We start from the raw sequence: 6,246 nt of genomic DNA, 5'->3' as shown, positions 1-6,246 counted from the left end.
GAAAAAGCAAAGGCATAAGAGGGTCTGGGAGTTTTCCAACCAGCACACTAAGGTTTGGGTCTTTTATTGTGCGTGGATGTGGTACAGATGAGAGTAAAAGGGAAGAGATAAGTAGTATGTTTGTGAGAAGAAAGATGGATGTGTTGGCTTTGAGTGAAACTAAGCTGAAAGGGAAGGGTGAATGTAAGTTTGGGAGTGTAAGTGGGAGGTTATCAGGAGTGAAGAGAGGGCGAGGGAGGGAAGGGGTGGCTATACTAGTAAGTGAAGAGATAGGTAAACGTGTAGTGGAGTGGAAGGAGGTTTCCTCAAGGATAATGTGGATGAAGGTGAAACTGGGAAAGGAGATGTGGGGTTTTGTAAGTGCATATGGACCTGGCAGTGAGAAGAGTGTAGAAGAAAGGGAGGCCTTTTGGATAGATTTAAATGAGTGCATAGACGATTTAGGGAGAAATACTAATGTAATAGTACTGGGAGACCTTAATGCTAGGGTAGGAAATGATCCAATTGATGGTGTGGTTGGGAAATGTGGAGTTCCAGGAAAGAATCGTAGTGGAGAGTTGATGGTGGAAATGTGTCTAGAAAGAGAGTTGATGATAGCAAATACAGCGTTTCGGAAGAAAGTCAAGCATAAGTACATATGGGAGAGGGTGGTGGATGGAAGGGTGGTAGATAGAGTGTTAATGGACTATGTAGTGGTAAATAGGTTTATGATAGGAAGAGTTAAGGATGTACATGTGCTAAGGGGAGAGGGTGGAGAAATATCAGATCATTTTTTGATGGAAGGTAAGTTGAGAGTGGGGGATAGATGGAGGAAGAGGAAAGCGACAAAAGGTAGGGAGGTACTTAGAGTACATACATACATATACCAAGGCTTTTTCCCCCTTTCAAGGGAGGTAGCCAAAAAGGGAAAGGCATAAAAACACTCCCACCCATTTCATCCCTAAATACACTCCACACCCCTCCCACCCTCCCTCTCATCTGAGCACGTCCTGGATGACGGGTCATCCCTGCACCTTGCCCACCGCCCAGGGTCAGAAGCAGTGTCGCAAGACACAGCACATCCACAGCAAGGCCGCTTCATTTAGTCGGCGACCCCCCCTCTCCGTCCCCCCTTGCATATAAGGAGAGGACGGGGAGAAATCCCTTCGGGCTGCTTCAAAATGTACTCACACGTACTACCCCACCCCCCCGCCCATTCCTCCTCATGCAATCACAACATCATCCATATACAACCATTCTCCACTCACCTCTGTCTTCCGTCCTCTCCCTTCCTTCCTCAACAGACATTCCCCTCTTCCCCAAAGCCCCCTTCACCCCATCCATCCACCTCATCCTAGGACGTCCCCTCATGTTCACTCCCTCCACATCTGCCTTCCATACCTCTTTTACTAGTCTTTCTTCACTCATTCTTTCCATGTGTCCAAACCATCCTAATACTCTTTCATCAACCCTATCTCCCAGCTCCTTTTCCACCCCTGTTCTCCTCCTCACAAACAACAGCTGGCTCACCTCCCACTTTTCTCCATTTTCTTTAACCATCTCCAATCCCTGACCCACTACCCTAGCATTCACCTCTCGCACCACCCCATCCATGTATAAGTTGAACAACCAGGGCGACATAACGCATCCTTGACGAACGAAGTCCCACCTTTACTTCAAACCACTCACTCTCTCCATTTCTAATCCTGACACAAGCTCTACTACTCTCATAAAAAATCTTGACAGATCCCAAAAGCTTTCCTCCTATCCCATAAATCTGCATAACCTCCCACAGTGCCTTTCTGTGAACTCTTTAAATGAAAATGAAAAGGAGAAGGAATACAAGAAGAAGCTGAAGGAGGAGTGGGAGAGAGTGAAGGATAGAGTAGAGCTAGGTGTGGAGGAGGAATGGGGATGGTTCAAGGAGGGAGTCACAAAGTGTGCAAAGATGGTGTGTGGAACAAGAAGGACAGGAGGAAGTAAAATAAAGGGTAGTGAATGGTGCGATGAGGAAACAAAGAAGGTTGTAGAAGAGAAGAAGCGAGCTTTCACAGATTGGTTACAAAATAGGATGAGGGAGTCATATGAGAGGTACAAAGAAAAGAAAAGAGAAGTAAAGCACAAGGTAAAGGAGGCAAAGAGGAGAGCAGATGTGAAATGGGGTAAGAGTATGACAGAAAATTTTGAAAGTAATAAAAAGATGTTTTGGAAATAAATTTAGAGAGGAAGAGGAGGCGAATCAAGTAGAGAAGAAAAGGTAAAAGGTGCAGATGGAGAGATGATAATGAAAGAGAAGGCAGAAAGGGGAAGATGGGCAGAATATTTTAGGGAGTTTCTAAATGTGAAGGAGGATAGGGAGGGAAAGATAGCTGCAGTGGAAAATGCTATGAAAATTAGAGTGATGAGTGAGAAAAATGGAGGAGAAATAAGGATAGAATGAAGTGAAGGCAGTTGTTAAGATGATGAAAGGAGGTAAGGCACCTGGTCTGGATGGATGCCATGCAGAATGTCTAAAAAAAGGAGGTACAGTGATGGTGGACTGGCTGGTGAAGTTATTTAATGTTTGCTGGAGAGAGGATAAAGTGCCGGAGGACTGGAGGAGTGCCTGTATAGTTCCTCTTTACAAGGGAAAAGGGGACAAGTGTGAATGTAGTAGTTTCAGAGGGATTAGCTTGTTAAGTGTAGTTGGGAAGGCTTATGGGAGGATCTTGATTGAGAGGATTAGGAGAGGAAGAGAGGGAGTAATTGGTGAGGAACAGTGTGGATATAGGACAGGTAGAGGTTGTGTAGATCAGATTTTTGTGGTAAGACAGATATGTGAGAAAGCTATAGGAAAGGGGAAGGATATTTTTTGGGCCTTTATGGATCTGGAAAAGGCTTACGACAGGGTTGACAGAAAGGCACTGTGGGAGGTTTCGCGGATATACGGGATAGGAGGAAAGCCTCTGGGAGCTGTCAAGAGTTTCTATGAGAGTAGTAGAACTTGTGTCAGGATTAAAAATGGAGAGAGCGAGTGGTTCGAGGTAAAGGTGGGACTTCATCAAGGATGCGTTATGTCACCCTGGCTGTTCAACTTATACATGGATGGGGTGGTGCAAGAGGTAAATGCAAAGGTAGTGGGTCAGGGATTGGAGATAGTTAAAGAAAATGGAGAAAAGTGGGAGGTGAGCCAGTTGTTGTTTGCAGACGACACTGTGCTTGTGGCAGGATCGGAGGAGGGATTGAGGAAGTTGGTGACACAGTTTGGGAGAGTGTGTGATAGAAGAAAGCTGAAGATAAATGTGGGTAAAAGTAAGGTGATGAGATGTGCGAGGGGTGATAGTGGCAGTAGTCTGGAAGTGGGTCAGGGATTGGAGTTAGTTAAAGAAAATGGAGAAAAGTGGGAGGTGAGCCAGTTGCTGTTTGCAGACGACACTGTGCTTGTGGCAAGATCGGAGGAGGGATTAAGGAAGTTGGTGACAGAGTTTGGGAGGGTGTGTGATATAAGAAAGCTAAAGATAAATGTGGGTAAAAGTAAGGTGCTGAGATGTACAAGGGGTGAAAGTGGCAGTAGACTGGAAGTGAGCATTAACCCCTTCCATACGGTGCCGCACACGTAGGCGTCATGGACTTAGATCTCGGTGGCAGCAGCCAATGCCAGCCGTACGACGTGTCGTAATAATATTCGCATCATAAAATATAGTCACCGCTTATATCGATCGTTCTCTCTTCACCCGTGAGTTTTGATAACCATAGAAAGTGCGATTACAAAAGAATTAGAAAGAATGTCATTATGGAGGGGCGACTACAATAAATATAATCAAGACGCCGATATGGCAGCCTCGCGAATACACTCGCTCCCCATGACGCCTACGTGTGCGGCACCGTATGGAAGGGGTTAAGGGAGAGTGACTGGAGGAAGTGGATAGTTTTAGATACTTGGGTGCAAATATGGCAGGAAAAGGTGGAGTGAAGGTGGAGGTAGAATGTAGATTGAGAGAAGCGAGTAAATGCCTTGGTGGTTTAAAAAGTGTAATGAGGAATAGATATTTGGGAATGGATCCTAAGAAGAGACTTTATGAAGGAGTGATTGTGCCAACAGCACTGTATGGGGCAGAAACATGGAACATAAGAGAAGAAGAGAGAAGGAGTTTGAATGTGTTTGAGATGAGGTGTCTGAGAAGTATGATGGGGGTTACTAGGCTAGATAGAGTAAGAAATGAGGAGGTGAGGAGGAGAACAGAGGTGGAAAGGGGATTGGGAGATTGGGTTGATCAAAGAACATTAGGATGGTATGGACACATGGAAAGAATGAGTGAAGAAAGACTAGTAAAAGAGGTATGGAAGGCAGATGTGGAGGGAGTGAACATGAAGGGACGTCCTAGGGTGAGGTGTATGGATGGGGTGAAGGGGGCTTTGGGGAAGAGGGGAATGTCTGTTGAGGAGGGATGGGAGAGGACAGAAGACAGGGGTGAATGGAGAATGGTTGTATATGGATGATGTTGTGATGCATGAGCTGGAGTGGGTGGGGGGATGGGGGGTAAGGTAGTATGTGTGAGCAAATTTTGACACAGCCCGAAGGTATTTCTCCCCGTCTTCTCTTTTATGCATGGGGGGACGGAGACGGAGGGGTCGCCGATTTGATGAAGCGGCCTTGCTGTGGATGTGCTGTGTCTTGTGACACTGCTTCTGACCCAGGGCAGTGGACAAGGTGCAGGGATGACCCATCATCCAGGAGGTGCTAAGATGAGAGGGAGGGTGGGAGGGGTGTGGAGTGTATTCAGGGATGGAATGGGTGGAAATGATTTTATGTCTTTTCCTTTTTGGCTACCTCCCTTGTGAGGGGGAAAAAGCCTTGGTATATGTATGTATGATTAATGTAGGTTCTTGTTTCCAGAATGGAAGACTGGCAAGCCTGTGAGCATTGTCGTACATAGAAATTTAAGAAACCTAGTTACTGAACATTTGGCAATGCTAATGTGTAATTACATAGGAGGAAGATGCATTTCATGATGATAACCATTTCTATCACATTCGCAGTTTCCACCGGAGGGTGATCCTATGAAGGTTAATGTGTTGTCTGATTGTTGGAATTGTCTTGTACTTGGTTGTTAAGTTTAAGTGGATATTATATCAGTTGCTTGTTTCAGGTCAGACTTGTTTCATCTGGACTGTTTTGCATTAACAAGGTTGTTCGTAGTACCATTTTGCAGAGGGAATCCAGTGGGTTCAAGCAGAAGCTTTTTAGTAAGTATTCATAGCAACAGGTTGGTTAGCTATAATGCTGGTGAGAATTTTTATCTTTGTTTAATCCTGGGCCTACGAGAGTTTAGTAGTTAGCCAATCCTGGATTTTGTGATATGAAGTGGAGGGCTGTTAAGACACTGATGAAAAGTTATTGGGATGGTTTAGGTACATTGAAAGAACGAGTAGACCAAATTTTTTTCACATGAGGGTCTATTGGAGATTGCTTCTGCGGGCCTTTGTCTTGTGTCATCATCCCCGTGGTAGTGCTTGTATGGTGTGAAGGATGAAAGTGTAAGGGCTCTTGCATGGAATTGCTAAATACATGACATTCTATGGGGAATGTTTGGTATGTTCAGATGTCATATTGGTGCAGGAAGTTAGTGTTAATTAAACATAGCTTTTAACTACAGATGTAGAACTTCTGGTGTCTGATCTTGTTACATACATACATATACCAAGGCTTTTTCCCCCTTACAAGGGAGGTAGCCAAAAAGGAAAAGGCATAAAATCATTTCCACCCATTCCATCCCTGTATACACTCCACACCCCTCCACCCTCCCTCTCATCTTAGCACCTCCTGGATGACGGGTCATCCCTCCACCTTGTCCACTGCCCTGGATCAAAAGCAGTGTCTCAAGACACAGCACATCCACAGCAAGGCCGCTTCATTAAATCAGCGATCCCCCCTCTCCGTCCCCCCATTGCATAAAAGGAGAAGATGGGGAGAAATCCCTTCGGGCTATGTCAAATTTTGCTCACACATACTACCTCACCCCCATCCCCCCGCCCATTCCACCTCATGCAATCACATCATCCACATACAACCATTCTCCATTCACCCGTTTTCTGTCCTCTCCCGTCCTTCCTCAACAGACATTCCCCTCTTCCCCAAAGCCCCCTTCACCCCATCCATCCACCTCATCCTAGGACGTCCCCTCATGTTCACTCCCTCCACATCTGCCTTCCATACCTCTTTTACTAGCCTTTCTTCACTCATTCTTTCCATGTGTCCATACCATCCTAATATTCTTTCATCAACCC

The sequence above is a fragment of the Oratosquilla oratoria genome, unplaced genomic scaffold (assembly GCF_046742065.1).
Source record: "Oratosquilla oratoria isolate Oo_2021 unplaced genomic scaffold, ASM4674206v1 SCAFFOLD45, whole genome shotgun sequence".
Classification (NCBI taxonomy): Eukaryota; Metazoa; Arthropoda; class Malacostraca; order Stomatopoda; family Squillidae; genus Oratosquilla; species Oratosquilla oratoria.
Note: the sequence above shows the minus strand (reverse complement) of the source record.